Source organism: Gymnogyps californianus, chromosome 7 (genome assembly GCF_018139145.2).
Source record: "Gymnogyps californianus isolate 813 chromosome 7, ASM1813914v2, whole genome shotgun sequence".
Taxonomy (NCBI): Eukaryota; Metazoa; Chordata; class Aves; order Accipitriformes; family Cathartidae; genus Gymnogyps; species Gymnogyps californianus.
Genome location: NC_059477.1, coordinates 23,509,935 through 23,527,569, shown reverse-complemented (window position 1 = coordinate 23,527,569; position 17,635 = coordinate 23,509,935). Strand labels below are relative to the sequence as shown.

The window sequence follows — 17,635 nt, the reverse complement described above, 5'->3', positions numbered from 1 at the left end:
AAAATAATTACCTCAAAACTGACAAGCAGATATGTTTTTGTTTGGGTTCCCCCTTTTTTTTTTACATATCTGTAGATCTACTGAAAACACCTGCCAGCACGTTGAAAACCAATCATGCACAGGTTTATTCACCACAGCAATCTCCTGCATTTTACGCACGCGGTTACAGAAGGACTCCCACTCCCCCCCCCCCCCCATGCGGCACCGGTGGCCGGACTGAGGTACACGAGAAATGAGCGCTCAAGTGGCCCTGTTAGCCTGTCCCTTCCTGCTGTTTATGAAGCCGCAGCGAGCGCTCCGTGAGGCTGGGTCTCCCGAGGCCCCCCCGGTGAGGCGAGCCGTACAGACCGGGCGGCGGCTCCTTGGCTCGCCTCCGCTGCCGCCGGCTCGCAGCTCCCGCCGCCGAGTGCTGCGAGGCGGCCGCCCGCCCGCCCGCCCCGCCGCGTTGCAGCAGAGCGCCGCTCGCCGGCGGCTCCGCGCGGTGCGCCTCGGCCAGCGCCGCCCCATCCTCCGCTCGGACGGCGGGCGCGGTGCGGCATGGAGCGGCGGGCGGGGGCTGCCTCCTGGGCGGGCAGGTAGCGAGCGCCCGCTCTGAGCCTGGCGGCCATCGGATGCCTAGGGACCCGCTCGCGTCTGCAGCCGCCGGGGACAGGTAAGGGGAGCGCGGGGGAAGGCGGACCGGTGGCGGGCGGTGAGGGCGCGGCGTCCGAGGCGTGCCGCCGGCAGGCCGAGGGCTGCCGATTTCCCGGGGGAGACAGCGAGCTCCGGGCGGGAGGCGGGGGCCGCGCGGCACGTCTGCGAGCGGCCCGGGCTGGGCGCGCGGCGGCTCCGGCCCAACGGCTGGTGAAGGTGACGAGCAACGGCGGCGCCAGCCCAACGGCTTGTGAGGGCGGCCCCGGCCCGGCGGCAGGTGAGGGCGGCGCGGCGGAGGCAGCGGCCTTCGGGAGGCGGTCGGCGTCACCTAGCCCCAGAGCTCGGGAAGCGCCGTTTGCAGGGCTCTCGGCTGGCGGTGGAGGGCAGGGGACCAGGCGTTCCCGTTACTTGTGTTATTCATAACTGCTAGCGCAGGACCGATTAACCTAGGTGGTGGCAGGATTAGCTGAAATACCAGTTTTTCAGGTGAGGACCCGTGAGCGCGTTGGGTGTTTCTAACTGCAGAGGGGGCTGTGGAGGAAAGGTGCACCCGTTGTTGGAGGAAAGGTGCGCCCAGGAGCTGTGGGTTTCTTAGTGAGGAAGAGAACAAACTCGCCTAGTACATGGGTTTGCAAGTTGCCCAGAGAGAGCAGTTATCTGTACATCAGAGATTTACTGGATCCTCGCCTACAAAACCGTCTGCCCTGCCTGGTGTTTCTGGCACCTGAGGCGTACAGGGGTGAGGCGAGGTGGCCTGCAGCACCCCTTTAGGGCTCCGTGGGTTTTAGCTGTCCCCAGGCACCACAGGTGCCCCAGCACCTTTGCTCCCAGCTGCGCCGAGTGGCTCAGAGCCCCACGGTGGAAGTGGGTCTGCCGTGCTGTGCCAGACTGGGGAATGGGAGTGCTGACGTGCAGGTGGGTGTCCAAGCCTGCCCGCCCCACTGCACAGGTGGTGGCAGAGCAGTGTGAGGGCGTCTGGTGATAGCTGGCATAGCTACAGCTGTCCACTGGGACAGCGGAATAAATGCAAAACATTTCACGGGGTTTCTGCGTACTCTGGTTCTGGATAAATCCTCTGCTGCTGCAAGACTGTGCTAGTCCTATGTGAGAAACAATGTTCTAAATCTGCGTAGCGCAGCAAACTCTGGAGCAACAGATACCACTGGTCCTTTCTTTGCCTGAAACACCTTCTCGTCTAAGTAGACAGGAAAGACGAACTGGTCTGGGCAGGGGCAGTGGCTCATACAGACTAGTAGAGCTAAAAAAGAATAAACAGGTTGCTTCAGGATGAAAGATGTGCTCAGTTTCCCATGTTCTTTCACTTATACCGGTGAATCGTACCCACCTGATTTTGCAGTGTTCTGAATGAGGACGTGTTTTACTGGGGGAAGGTTTGTTAACTATAGTCCACCACAAATGATTGCACATCCACATTTGTTGCCTTTGTTTCATCAGTGTGCAAATTGGAGAATGGCTTTTTTTACATAGTATGTGTGGAAAAGATAAAGCTTTAAGAAGTTTGTAAATTTTAATATATTTATTCTGGGAAGTGGTAAAGTAAATAAAGACACAAGGGCAAAGATGCTAGAGTGGCATACCCTAGTGTGACTCCAGGATGACTTCTGAGCTGTTCAGTTTTGTCAGAGGAAAGCAAGCTATAGTAATCTCTAAAATACCACTTTTAAAAATTGACTATATGGAAAGGTCTGCCCTTTCTGTATGCCTTATTTCATATTTCTGTATGTTCTTATCTGTGTTTTTTGTTTTAATATGTTATTTTTGTGTTTATTTTATGAAGCATGGTTCAGGCTGGCCCTGCAACATACCTCACTAGTTGAGGGCGAGTCACTAAAAATCTTACCTGTCATTGGTTTAAGATAGAGAATGCAATAAAGGGCGGGAAAACCAGAAAACTCAGAGAGATTGTTTCTATTTATCTTTGTGACTAAGCATCCTTTACATTAAAATGTTCTTGGATATCTTAGATGGAACTCTTTAGATCTAATCTAGCTTTTATCATGAAATACACTACATACTGCAGAAAGTTCTGTTTAAGTTTGGTTGAACCTAGAGAAATCTATTTGTAACTTGAGTTAGGTAGTCTCAGATTTCTGGAATATAAAGCACTTGAATGTAGGCTGGCTTTTGCACTCTGTGGGGACCCTTACTTGCGTAATAGAAGTGTTTGCACTTACCTTACTGTGAGTTTATCATTGTTATATGTCTTGTGCCTTACTGTTTAGATTTTGGATTCTGTCAGGTCATTCTAATGACAATTTAGAATTATTTCCTGCCTTTGTGATTGCATAGCAATGGCAGGGGGGTGGGGGTGGAAATAAGCAACTGCAGGAGGTTGTAATTGTGTTGTTACAACACATCCACTATTGTAAATTGTTGTACTTTGGAAACAAATGGCATTGTAGAGAGGCTACAGATCAGAATACAGCCTGATTTGGTATTTGTCACACTGATAGGACAGCAGTACAAGTAGCAGCTTGCTTTAACCACAGACAGATGTTACAGCACTGATGTAATACATCGATGTATTTGTTCAAAGTGGAGAGGGGGATGAATGGGGCTGAACTGTGGTTTGGTTTCTTTTCTAAATAGCTAAATATAAATAGGGCAATCTTCTACAGGTGGTTGGTGGTGACTAATTTAGAGAAACAGTGAGCCAGAGGACAAAGAGTTTGATATCCCTGGCAGCGAAGATGTCTGCCTAATGTTTGTATGAATCTGAGAAATGCAGAGCATCTGTATTACTGAAATAATGACTCATCAAATAGATGTAGTGTTAAGTGAAGGACTGATATATGCAGATAAAATGATCTAGAAGATTAAATATTTTCCTGTGTTTTTTACTATTTGTAGTATACTTTGTTGTATTATATAAGTTACTTTCTTACTCCACAATCCTTTTTCTCACCAGTCACCTCTGAGGAAAAGACACTTGTATTTTTGCTAATTCTAAAAACTTGGCAAATGAATAATGCCACACTATTCTGAATATAAAAGTTTACCTTTAAAAGTATCACACACTTAACTGTTTCACTTTCTTGTAAATTACTTGACTTCTTGAGCCCATGTTAAATACATTTGTAATTTTTGCAAGCCATACTAAAGATGCAGGTATCACACCCCACCCCCAACCACCATTATCCTGTTTACTGTATGGCTTTGACAGGTAAAAAAAAAAGCCTGTTGTATTTCCCAGGTGAGTACACTCTCCATTGGAAGTGCCTTCCATTACTCTGAATATCCTCAGTTATTTGATGATTTGTCCAAGCATTTTGCAAGACCTGTGCAGTTCTGTGCCAGGGTGTGCAGGCTAGGTCGAAAAGCAGAGTGGCCATGGCTAAATTGTAGGTAGCTGCCCTAATCTGCGCTCTGGGGAGGGGGATGAAATGAAGAGTTACTCAAAACTAATTAGGTTCAGTGTTACTACGTTCTGTATAATGTGCTGTCTGATAAGCCACTGTTGTTAGAACAGATAAAAAAGTATGTATTTAAGAACAGATAAAAAAGCATGTATTTCCTCATTAACTGTTCCGCAGAGCCATCTGGAACCATGAGCCAGTCTGCAGATAAGACTTGCACTTAGTTTCCAAGGTTTCTTTTTAAAGTAGTTTGTCATAATCTGATACTTAAGTAGTTATGTTAAAAGAAAAATGTATTTCAAATATATATTGAGACTGCTTTGACGTGCAAAAGCAATTTTTGCAGATACTGTTCTGCAAAACTGTTTTCTTCAGGGTTCTTCCCAACTTCATTGTTGTGTTACAAATCAGCATATGGCCTAGAGGCCACATCATTTTAACAGCATTTCTATGTAGTACTTTTCATGTGGTGGTCTCGAGACACTTTATATCATATACATATTTGACAGGAAAATAAATCTAGCACCTCTGTAAGATTATAATGGGGTGCTGAAAAGGGTATGTTTGATAGTATGAATTCCGTGTTATTACGTGGATCCTTTGATCAGCATGTTGGTTTTTTTATTCATGCTTCTGGGAACTGTTTGTGTTCAAGTGGGAATTGCGTGACTCTGGGTTTGACACTGATTTTTTTACTTTGCTTTGAAGTGCCAACAGCCTTCTCAAAAGGCGTGATATTCTATTTTAGTAATCAAACGTTAATTTTTGTTACCTGGTGAGAACACAGATATAAAGGGCAAATTGCATGTATAACTAACCTTGAAATATTGTTTTGAACAATTGTGTTGTAAATCTTGCTTTATACAGTCTGTCTTATGCAATACTCTTTTTTTTTTTTGTGTGCTTCTCATCAAGTGCTTTAGTCTTTTTTTTTTTTGACAGATCTGTTTATTGTCCTATGTGTAGATGGACTGAGCAATGTAAATCATTAGTGTGCACTTTGTACCAAGTATATCTGGAAAAGATATATATACAAGTTGGTATTCTTGCATTGTCTATAGTACATCTTAAACACTAATTTGCTTACGTTATTTTGTATAAACAATATATAGATATATATGAGCAGGTTTTAGTGAAAATTTGCAAAATATTTGTGGAAGGAGAGTTTGGAAGTAAGATTTGAGGAAGCGTTTTGCTTTCAGGTTGAAAATACCCAAGCATTTTTGATACAAAAACCTGGACTACTGGTAATTTCCCAGCAGACATGTTTCTGTTATAGCCTTGCTATGTCATGACTGGCTTTTTTTGCAGTTCCCATGGCAACGAGGATTTTTGCTCTGCAAAGCAGAATACTGTATATGGTTTGAGGGGGTATAAATTTTCTTTATTAAAGAAGAAATTTTGATCCATGAAAGCTCATCAGGCACCCTGCTGTCCCCCCCTCGCATCCCTCCCCTTAATAATCTGTGTTTTGCCTGTAAGATTACACGTAAATGTGAATTCCTATTTGACAAGAATACAGTTACCTGTTCTAATTTTTGACATAGTATAAGAGATGGTGGAAAATTTGTGAAGGTTTACTGTAGTGATAGCATGGAAAACATGTCGTCTTCCAGGCGGAGTCTTGACAAACAGGAGGCCATTGTATATGCATATAAATTTGTATATATTTGTGAACATTGTGTATGCGTATAAAAAGTAATAAGAGTTAAAGTTGCTCAGGATTTACATTGGCTTCTGCTAATGTTTACTTTGGCTTGGACTTGTTGCCAAGATGCATTCATAAAATACTTTTTGAATGGACTTACACGTTTAACTAAAGAATCTCAAAATACTGTACCTGATTCACAAACTAAAATTTGTTAACAGTGGCAATAATCTTGTGTGGTTTTGTGTGTGTGTCTGTCTCACCTTCTCAGATGAATACATGGCTGGTATGGGATGTTTGGTATGTATCCTGAACCAAATAGTTATAGGAGAAGCCTTGATAAAGTAACTGTGCTTAGGGCATGGGTCTTTTTTTCTAAGTTAGATAGGTTTTTTGTGTTGCTGTTGTTTTTGAGCACTCGTTCCAAAAAAGAAGCCAAATAACACCCCTGTTAGTTTAGTTTGGGTTTTGTTTTGGCGGGTTGACCCTGGCTGGATGCCAGGTGCCCACCAAAGCCGCTCTATCACTCCCCCTCCTCAACTGGACAGGGGAGAAAATAAAACGAAAGGCTCGTGGGTCGAGATAAGGACAGGGAGATCACTCACCAATTACCATCACGGGCAAAACAGACTTGACTTGGGGAAAAATTAGTTTAATTTATTGCTAGTCAAATTAGAGCAGGATAATGAGAAATAAAACCAAATCTTAAAACACCTTCCCCCCACCCCTCCCTTCTTCCCAGGCTTAACTTTACTCCTTGTTTTTGCTACCTCCTCCCCCCCGAGCAGCGCAGGGGGACGGGGAATGGGGGTTTGGGTCAGTTCGTCACACGTTATTTCTGCCACTCCTTCCTCCTCAGGGGGAGGAGGACTCACACTCTTCCCCTGCTCCAGTGCGGGATCCCTCCCACGGGAGACAGTCCTTCACGAACTTCTCCAACGTGAGCCCTTCCCATGGGCTGCAGTTCTTCACGAACTGCTCCAGCGTGGGTCCCATCCACAGGGTGCAGTCCCTCAGGAACAGACTGCTCCAGCATGGGTCCCCAACAGGGTCACAAGTCCTGCCAGCAAACCTGCTCCAGTGTGGGCTCCTCTCTCCATGGGGCCACAGGTCCTGCCAGGAGCCTGCTCCAGCATGGGCTTCCCACAGGGTCACAGTGTCCTTCAGGCATCCACCGGCTCCGGTGTGGGGTCCTCCACGGGCTGCGGGTGGATATCTGCTCCACCGTGGACCTCCATGGGCTGCAGGGGGACAGCCTGCCTCACCATGGTCTTCACCATGGGCTGCAGGGGAATCTCTCTCTCTGCTCTGGTGCCTGGAGCACCTCCTCCCCCTCCTTCTTCCCTGACCTTGGTGTCTGCGGAGTTGTTCCTCTCACATCTTCTCACTCCTCTCTCTGGCTACAACTGCTGCTCCCCTGTAACTTCTTTTCCCTTTCTTAAATACGCTATCACAGAGGCGCTACCACCGTCGCTGATGGGCTCGGCCTTGGCCAGCGGTGGGTCCGTCCTGGACCCACTGGCATTGGCTCTATCGGACATAGGGGAAGCTTCTAGCAGCTTCTTACAGAAGCCACCCCTGTAGCCCCCCGGCTACCAAAACCTTGCCACGCAAACCCAATACAGGGTTTTCTTTTTTTGGTAACTGGTAAAAAAGAAAATAGGAATGATGTAGTTACTGAAACAGCATAGGTAAACTAAGCAATTACTGTTTATGTTGTAAAAGCATCTGAATAGTACAACTAAGAAAGATATCTTCATGACATCTGAAAGGCCATTTAGAGATGCATTAAAAACAAATTTGGAAAGTAGTCTGCTGCCAGTGGCCTGCTGGTCTTCGTGTGGTTTGGGCTGGGAGACCTGTCTCGCCCTGCCACTGTCACCACACACATGTAGGATTATTATGGAATCATGAAAACAAAAAAACACCGCATTGATCTCTGCAACTGAAGCTACTCATCCGCAGACTTGCAATTCTGCTGGAGAAGAGTACAGGAGTTGGGCAACCTAGTATTTAGGTAATAACTTCATCCAAACAGCTGTTTGTAAAAGATTTTTCACTAGTGCTATCACCTGTGTATGTAATAGCTGTGACAAAATAACTTACATATACATGAGAGAGAAATTGAGCTTAACACCCATACCTAGGCATGAATACCCTGGATGCATATCAGTTTTTTCAAGTGAACCTAGAAGTTCTGAAATTACTAATTTTTTTTTTCCCCACTCTCCCCCTCCCCCCACAGTAGCCTTCTAGGAGATGGATTGAAGACGGTAGGTGCAGGTAGTTTGGACCTCTGTGTCACCCTTCTCATGAAGAACAACTTTCAAGTCAGTTCAGTGCTCATGTTGAAAAAAAGCTTATAGCCTGCAGTAGTGTATCATTCAGAATGCTTTATGTGATTCTGGAGCATCCTTATGTTTGGGAATTCAAGAAAATCGAGGTGTGAAAACTGGAATTTTGAACATGGGCCTGCAAAGATTTACAGCGACTGATAGCATCTGGCAGTGTATTGCATACCATCTCCTCACCCACCTCCCAACACAACCTCAACCCGTTTGTAAGAGCTTGAAGGTTTATTTTGATATTTATTTTTCTGGCTTTGCTTGTAATACTGGGCAGTGGAGTTTTGCCCTGAATAATTTGTCCAGTGCTCCCTGAGAATTCAAGAGAAAAGATAGTTGCTAGCTTGGGCTTTATGCTTGAGAAATGTGCAAAGTTTAGGAGAAGGGATCCCTTAAATGCAATTAAAGAATAACGAGAGTTGTGAGTTGCCACGTCAGATATTTTCTGTTGTATATGGAGAGGATGTGGGGCTGGTGATTCTGCATGAAGCTGGATGAATAGGTCAAACAGCTAGCTTCTGCATCTCTGTTGAGATGCATTAGGAGGAGTGACAATGCAATGACATAATCACTGACCCCAGATTGTTCTCAGCTATAAATCCTCTGGTTGCAGTCTCCACTGTTTCTCAGCATGTGTCGTTCACGTTTAAGGGCTTTTCAGATCATCTCCATCACCATCTGCTACATAATGGAAACAAAACAATTGTGCTGTGTGTGGAGCCAGCTGACTCCCCGAGCGGAGATGGAGGTTTGCAAAATACATCTCGTCTCTAAGAACTTGTTTATTTGGTTGGTCTCGTTGACATACCGTGCACTAGTCACTAGGCTGTCATTATGGATGAAATGTAAAACAAGGTAGTGACTCATTTACAGGGACATACACGTTTTCGAGCAGGTCAGATACTGCGTGCTGTGTGTGTGTTCTCATGCTTGTGTACAAGAAATACTGCACATCCTAACGTCTCTCTAATTAGAAGAAGGGAAGCATAGTCCATATGTGAAACATCTTGTCAGCATGAATATATTAGTAACATTTGTCTTGCATGGGCAATGAGAAGATAAGCAACAGAATTTCTTAACTGCAAGTATTCACTAGATGTCAGTGCATGATCATGCTGAACTGTTGTTCTCCTGAGAAGTTCTTTGATGATTGCAGTACCTCCCTTTTGTTTCCAGAATGCAGTGTGGATTAAATTTAAGAATAACTGATGATTAAAAGTAATTAATTCAGTCTTGGTTTTAGGAGTAGTCTGATAAAAATGCTTATTTAAAAAAAACCCAACACGTTTTGTGCTTAATAAAAGTAATTTAAAGACTTAGAGTAGCCCCTGTGTTGATCATTATCTAGCTTTCTTGTATATCATACAAGAATATATCTTATCTGGTATATTACTGATCAAACACTCTACCTGATACTGCTGCTGAGCCTGGGTGTGACTAAAATTCCTATTAAGATGAGGAAAAATTACAGTTTTCATAGTGATATATTGTAACACAAACACATTCACTTTATTTGCAAAACTGTTGTTTTCCTTACGGGATGTAAAAGATCAAGTCTGTAAATGTCAGTCGAAGTGGAGGAAAACCCCATGAATGTAGCTAAAATTGTCTGGTTTTCTGTAAGAAAATCTTCTCGTTCTCTTGCCATATCATGTCACTGGAATGAAATATGTTTATTAGAATATCTTGTATTACTTGCATCTCAGTATTAGATCTTTTTTTAAATTTTAAAGCAGATTTAAATTAATAATATTTAGCCTAGTTTTAGTGATAGATGATTAGGGAATGTATCTTTTCAGTCTGTATAGAGTCATCAGCATTCATCTAAATTTTAAATTGTTGCAAAATGGTTTTTTTCTGTCTTGTATGCAAAAGCATTCAGTGAGAACTATACATTAGTAGGTTAAAATAGCAAAAATAGCCATCCACTTGATAAATGCAAATATTTGAAATGGCTCTCCTGTATCTTCCAGTTCGTACTGAACTTTTCCTTTTATATTTTAATCCATAGCACTTAGTGAATGGTAAAAACTTTTACATGTTACCCTTTTATCTAATCTATTTACAGGTGAGGTCTTTTTTAGCACTATTCCCTGGTACCCTAAGGGAAGTGTTAATACTTGTGCTAATAGAGAAGAGAAGTTAGTTTGGTTACAGATACACGCTTTTTGACTCATGCTTAACACTATATTGCTACATATTCAGTATGTAGCAGAAATACTGATGTGATTGAATGATGGCTGGCCGTCAGTATTTTCCCTATTGTTGTAGCTGTATAAGAGGACCATCTTTGGTGCCATCTTTGTTTGTTCATTCCACTTAACTGTCAGATAGAAACTATCTGATCATCAGACAAAGGCATATTTCTTCCACCGCGGTGTCCCTCCAGTTACATCATGCAATGACATTTAAGCACTGCATCTCTCATCATGGGACACAGCTACCTGACTGGCCAGATTTTAAGACAAATTCTGATCGAGCTTGTGTAAGAAGGTCCATAAGAGATACAGTAGGAAGACTGTAGAGATTAAAATAGACCATTGTCTAACATACACCTCTCCCTTACACAGGCATACTGAATATAAACACATATAACAAGCTCTAAATAAAGGAGAGCTAGAGTGACTTCTCATTGCATGTGACTCTCTGACTTCATGTCTCTGAACATTGAGTGAAAGCCCGTTGTCCAGCTTCAGTTGCTCATTAACTTCACTAGAATTATTATCTGTTCACAATGATGCAAAATAAAGCAGATTCTGTCACTGTCTTAAAAATTGTTCCTAACTGAGGCTTAACAATTTATGTATAAGAAATGCTGATTTTTGTTTTTAATGACAACTTTGAGATTCTTCCAGGACCTCTCTTCAGAAGTTGATCTGTCTGAAAAGAGATCTCTCTGCCTAGTGACAAAATTTTTATCTTCCCTTGTTTGACATGTCTTGAGAAATTTGTTCAAAATAATTCTCGGTGCTTGCTTTCTACTGTCCTGCTTTTCATTGCCAACTGTGACATTGTGTTGGTATGGTTCCTTTGAAGTTCTTGATTCTGCTAAGCGTTTTCTTGCAGGCCTACTGCTGCACTGAAGGTGATTAAAAAGGCATTTGCAACTCAGGAAATCAATTTGATGGTTCTCTGCAGCTGCAACTTTTAAAGTAATACATACTGTGTTTTTAGCATAGAAAATAGAGCTTGTGTCTCTGCAAAATATGCAAAGAGGAATTCAGTCATCCTGCATTTCACGGGGGTTTGCGCCTTGCTGAAATACTAGCACAGCAGGATGTCTGAATTTCTGAGCTTCTTTAGAGTACAGGCAGGTGCGTGCACTGAGAATCCAAAGCACTGATTCCTCTTCTATGGGTGGTCTCTTAACGTAATAGGATTTTCTCTTTTGCCAATGATAGACATGTACTTGTTTATTATGGTTGAGAGTACTTCCCAAGTGAGAGACTTGGTTACTGTTCTTTCCTCAGCCTGAAAGTGTTCAAATCCACACCTGCATCTTCCAGAAATGTACCATAATTGACAAGCTATAAAATAATTTGGGTAAGATAGTGCTAAGCAGGGATCTATCTTTTCTTTTGGGTGATATTGGATGAAAAGGGTCATAACGCTCTAACCTAATATTGGGTCATTCAGTTGTGCGGAGGGATATCTGGGCTTTCTTGTTCACAAGATTGTTTTGGAAATAGGGACTAGACTTCTGTTCCTTCCCAAGTGAGTGTTCTCTTCTAGAACTCTTTTGCAAATCTGTATGTGAAGACACAGGTGGATTGTTTGCAAAACACTATTTTCTTTGGTGTCACTGAAGTTCACATGACTTGGGGAACAAGTACATTTTAGTTTATCAGCAAAACTATGTACCAACATTTTGAACTCCACCTTTGCTATGACAGAGCAAAAAGGTAAATAATGACCTTTCTTGTTGCAAGGAGCATGACAAATCAGGCACCTGCTGAATTTCTGAAAAGGCACCTGATCTTTCTTATCATTTCTTTAGGATTTTTCCCCTCCTCTTTTTTTAACAGCTCTGCTGCTTACAAGCTTTATATTTGCTTACTTTTCATTCAATAGCTTAATTTAATGCTGTACTTATCATCTGTTAAGATTAAAGATCTTTACCCAGTACCTACGTGATGCATAAGTTCTTATGTTTGTTGCATGTACAATAGTGAATTTTACCTTCAAGAGCCAATTATGGTTTTTAAAAAAATACATACTAGAAAAAACATAAATGGAACAGGCGAAAGAATGGCTCCAAGAAAGCAGTAGTATTGAAAGGCTGGTAAGTACTGGTCAGTTACATGTACTTACGGACTGGACACGATTTCCTCAGATGCTCTCTTTCCCTGTCTCTTTTGGTGAGCGGTGGATCAGCAGCACTGAGGAAAAACTGTGAGTACTATCAATAGCAACGGTGCACGGCCTTTCTTAAAAGTATGCATGGGGTAAAGGAGGAGCTCCTTCAGTGACTTCTGGAATTAAATTTTGCACAAGTGAGTTTAAAAATGTAGTAATTGTATTGGTAGAAATGTAAAGCAATATTAGGTTTTTTAACCAGAAATTAGGTTATGAAAAAAATACATGTTTTATGCTTGTATAATGTACTTGAAGACCAGATTCACCATTTGGTCCCTTCTCTTTGATCACTGGTTGGCATATGGATGTGCAGAAAATCCAAAATCTGATACAGAAGAAGGGTGACTTTCAGATATTAGTGTAGTCTCGTGAGCTCTCTAGTAATGTCTGTGGACTGATTGTGGGCAATCCCCCAATATTAACTGTGCCTGAGTATAAGGCTGCTTTTAAGTGAATGCGACCAATATGTGAGGCTGAGGACAGGGTAGCTGTAGAATCATGCATGAAGCTGGGCTGGGTGGAGAGAGCAGACAGTTGTAGGGAAAAAACAAATTAAGAGGGCCAGGACACTGTGCATATGGTTGAAATCAGGATGGTAGCACACAGGGCATAATTTATCAAATCTAAATTAAGTTGATTTTTAATTTTATTCTTTGAAAAATGAGAGATGCCCACAATGCTGACTTGGGGTCAGCATCAAATGTTTGGAGGAAATGTAATTTGGTATTATTGCTGTTCTTAATGTTTTTTCACCTTTCCTGTCCGAATTAGATGTTTGTAACTAACTGCAGTATAGCTGCCTAGGCTCAGAATATTTGGGTTCACACGTTTATGTTTTTGGACTTTTTATTATGCTGTAGTACTCTCTGCAGTGAAGATTTCTGAAAGAACTACTAAAGACTGTCAAAAAAGGAAAAATATTTATATCTGTTTGTTATTAATAAACTTCCAAGAATGTTTGAATACACACACATGCACATGTGATCTCTCAAATCAAATTTCAAGCATTTTCTCTAAATGCAGGTTCAGCCACACATCTGTGGGAATCAATTACCACAAGCATTCCATGTAAACCACGCTTGCTTTTGAATAGGAACTTTGATCCTATGACAGAAATATAAGTATTAAAGACTGATGTTGTAGTTCCTTCATTGATAAAATCCCTTATTCACGGTCCTAAGGGGTGTGTGTGTGTGTGGAATATATCTTATACTTTCTGTGTATGGTCTTTGGTATTTATCAAAGTAATTATTAATAAAAGAATTAAAATCCCCAGGCAACCTGGGACACGTGGAAGTATTTTTTTTTTTTAGGCACCTGTATGCATAATTGCCAGCTAGGTCAGAACTGGATTGACTCAAAATCAGCTTAAAGGTTTCATCAAGTCAGTGCATTAGTAGAGGAGGAAGGAATATAAATAAAAGAAGCAGCTTGTCTAACCTGCAAAATAAGCAGAAAGTAAAAGAACCCTTATTAATCTTTCAGGTACTCAGCTGTGGTGACTAAGTAAAATCTCATAAGGCGCCTGTCATAGCAGTGAAAAGTGGTATTCCTCCCTGACCTAGCTGTCAGTCTGTGTTCCTTCCAAAAGGGGTAGTACCTCATCTTTTTTCTTACTGTGCTGTGCCAGGATTATGCTCCTCTCTGGAGCAGATATGGCTGAAAACCAAGAATTTTTTTTACAGCTAATAAAAACTGGGTTAGTAAACTTGTTCAGGTTTGCTTAATTTTGCCTTTCAGTCATGAAGTCTAGATTATGGTTCAAAAGAAACTTGTTTTTGAAGTCTGATGTTTTAGGCTTGTGTACTGTTATTTAGTTATGAGAAGTCGATTCCTGATTTTGGGAAGAACTTACCTGATTAAGTTGTTGGTATGTAAATAAGTGAAATTGGAAATTATTTCCATGCTAGAAAGCTGCTTTATAAGATAGTCACAGATTAATTAATGGAAATCCATGTATACTCTTGTGCAGAAGTTCTTTGCTTACCTTTTCTCTCTTTTGTGTCATTTATTGTACCACTTTTGATTTCACTGAAGGCAGATGACTGTACTCTTGATTGAAGGAATATAAATGGATGTTGGTAAGTGGGTGGGAGTCTGAGGAAGTTGAAATTTATGTAACTTGCATTTCTAAGAGGTGAAAATTAGTCTGCCTTGAATATGTTTCTCAGTTTTGCGCTGAGACTTGTTCCCACCTGGCACTATTTTCATGGAGGTTTCTGGGGTTTTTTTACACAAGCTTTTTTTTTTTTTTTTTTTAAGAGGAAAGAAGAATTTGTTTTGGTTTTGCTTGGTTTTGTTTATCAAGGAGTAAAGAAAAACTTACCTATTACAACAGAGGTGCTGCAGTACTGTTTCTCTTAAAACTAAGGAAGGAACTAACGCACTCTGCTTTCGGCCTTCAGCTGCATAACAAGCAGTGTAGTACTTTTTTTTTTTTCTTTCTCCCCCCCGCCTTTCCCTGACCATCTTAGAATCGTTTTTACAGCTCCTTGATAGATAATTCCTCCTAAAGTAACGTATTCAAGTGTCAGATTCACTGACCAGTATGGTTACTTTCTAGCATCCTTGTGTGCCATATAAAAAGGGCTTGGTTTGTTACTGTTCCGAACTGGAACAAAGACTGTTTGGCCCAGCTGCTTCAGAGACGGCAGAGTCTTCTAGGTTCTATTAGAGAGTAAAAATGTATGAATGCTGTGGTAAAGTAATCCTATTCTTCTTTCCTGAAGCAGTTTCGATTTTCAAACCATAGGGTGATGTGTTTTCACTGTGCATTGCCCGTAATTATCCAGCTTCTTCTCCAACCCAAATAGTCATCCCTTCAGGCTTCATTAAATGCAGTCAGTAGGGCATTGAAGCCAATATAGCTTGTTGTATGGCTTCTGCATTTTAATATGTTGCTATTTCTGACTGCAGACTTCTGTTTTTTTTTCAGAGACTCGTGGAAACTGTATCACACACATCCTATTTGATAGCTTGTCACTGTTTAAACCTCGGACTACTGAAATCCTACATGCCTTGGGGGATTTCTAAGGCTAGTAGATGGTGGCATCTGTCCATTTGTGAGAGAGAAAAACCCCAATTCTCCATTTGTTTTCAGTCATAAATCATAAGTAATTTCCTTGCAATGGCAACAGCTTCAAATTTAAGGAAACCTGGATTTCATAATCGAACATCAGTGGGTTCCGGTTCTTTTGACCATGCAGGATTTTTCCAGGCAGCAGCCCTGAGTGCATGCCACTTAGTCATACATAGTTCATTCATCACTTTCTTCTTTTTTTTCTATCAGTGTTTACTCTGCTTGGGGACCATGCTGGCACATTTCTTAATGACACTGGATGCTAAGCTGCCGCATGGAATTGGCAGTGGCTGTGAAATGCAGCTAGTCTTGTTGCTGCCTTACAAGCCTGGTCCCTCCCTCTTCAAGGATCTTTCCACAGACATGTAGGATGCTGAGAAACAAGGTGTTGCAATGTCTCTATACATTCAGGAGATCTAGTAGATCTAATGTGTGGAATGTGACATACCTTCCTGGGATCTTACTAGCAGAATGGTGAATGATCCTTATCTCTAGACCATGTGTGAGGAATTCGTTCTGACGTCCTAGTAGCAATCTTTCAGGAGAGCAATTACGCTATAGGAGATCTGACCTCTTCCAGCATTAATAGGTGAGGTGATAGCTCTTTTGCTCCTGAGCCAGACAGTAGCCGCTATTGTTCTTAGGCAAATGCCTGATCCTGCAGTCAGTAGCCTGGTGAACAAACTGGTAACAGTCTTAAATGTCTGCCTGTATCTTTCTCTAAATATCAAGCTCCACCTATGTTTTCATTAAGCAGTATGTTAGAGCTGATCTCGCACTTGACAGAAGAGATCTACAGTAATTGGTTTCTAATGAAGGACTATGTGATCAACTATCACAAAGTTACATAGCCTGAGGATAGCTGCTGAGAGTCACGCACTGTATGAATGCCTGTGTGGAGTATCGAGTGGAGATCAAAAGAGATGTTACTTACCAGTAATCAGAGTTCTTTGAGATACGTAAATCTGCAAGTACCTTTTGCCCCCGGCCATGGTTTCCCTTTCCTTCTCTCCTACTTGTGAAGATTTGCATTTCAGAAGAAACTAAAATGGTGCAGAAGGTGCTACCCAGTATCCTAAACATGAGATCGGGCGGGAAATCAGCACGTCCTATACTAGATTGCAGAAAGAAAAAGTGATCTAGTCTTGAAGTGAGTGTACATGGGAACCATAGGGAACTACAGTTACTGATGAGCTCTCATCCCCATCTCACTGTATACATTCCCCCCCCCCCCCCAAATGTGAAATAAAGGGCACTAACAGAAAACAGGATGCAGAACTTAACAAATCAAGGATCCTCTTTGATATCGAACACTGCTGCAAACAGTTTTTACTATTGATTTAGCTTTAAAGAATTTTAACTCCTCTAAGTAAATCCTTCATGGTTCTAGGAAGGAAACTGGTATGTGCACTAAAGAAGCAAGTATGGACCAGATATGGGGTAGAATAAAGGAGAGAGAGAGAGGAAAATAATCTGATAAAATAGAACAGCTGCAAGTATTTTTTTATTTAAAAAAAAAAGTAAAAAAACCCATAAGGCCTAAAGAGAAAGGTAACTGGACTACTGATAGAGCCTACCAAGGGAGGGGAGTGGAGCAATTAGCTGTGCTAAAGGAAGAGGCTGAAAGCACATATGGTGGGAATGATCATGTTTAGTTCTAGCAGTGTATGTTATGAAATACCAGAGATTTGTTTGAGGTTCTAATTATTTACTAAGCTGTGTCAGTTCATCTTTACAATCACGGTTTTCTAAAGTGTTAAGATAAACACGGGTTTTATTTGTTTTTTTCCAGCATCCCTGAGTGTGGAAGTGTGTATGGCTTAATCATCATCATAAGTAACTTGTACTATATGAGTGTAATTTTGCTTGTCTCCTGTGAGTTTGCGCAGCACCTTTCAACTCTGTGTCCACCATAGCTGATCAAAAACTCTGGAGTGGGAAGTAAAAATCTTGACTGGTAAGCCTGGGTGTTACAAAGAACTGTGAGCTGCAAGTGAAACCTGAACCGGGATCCATGAATGGTTTGTAATGAACCAAACCAAGTCAGGAGCTGCCTTCAGTCCTGACAGTATAGCTATCTAGATTTAGTGAAAGGACGCTGGCAGCCTTGCAGTTTCTGATTTCAACTTACATTCTTTTAACTTACTCAGTCAGTACCATTATATAGTAAGGCAGAGAGGATTACTGAGATGTAATT

At 41.9% G+C, this 17,635-nt stretch overlaps 1 protein-coding gene across 2 annotated transcripts in view; it reads left to right on the top strand.

Moving 5' to 3' along the window:
* Positions 1-599: 599 nt before the first annotated feature.
* Positions 600-17,635, top strand: part of CSRNP3 (cysteine and serine rich nuclear protein 3) — a 105,762-nt gene continuing 88,726 nt past the window's right edge. For both annotated transcript variants that reach the window (XM_050900389.1, XM_050900388.1), the window contains exon 1: positions 600-652. The gene's annotated coding sequence lies outside the window, so the exon portion shown is untranslated. The remainder of the gene's footprint in view (positions 653-17,635) is intronic.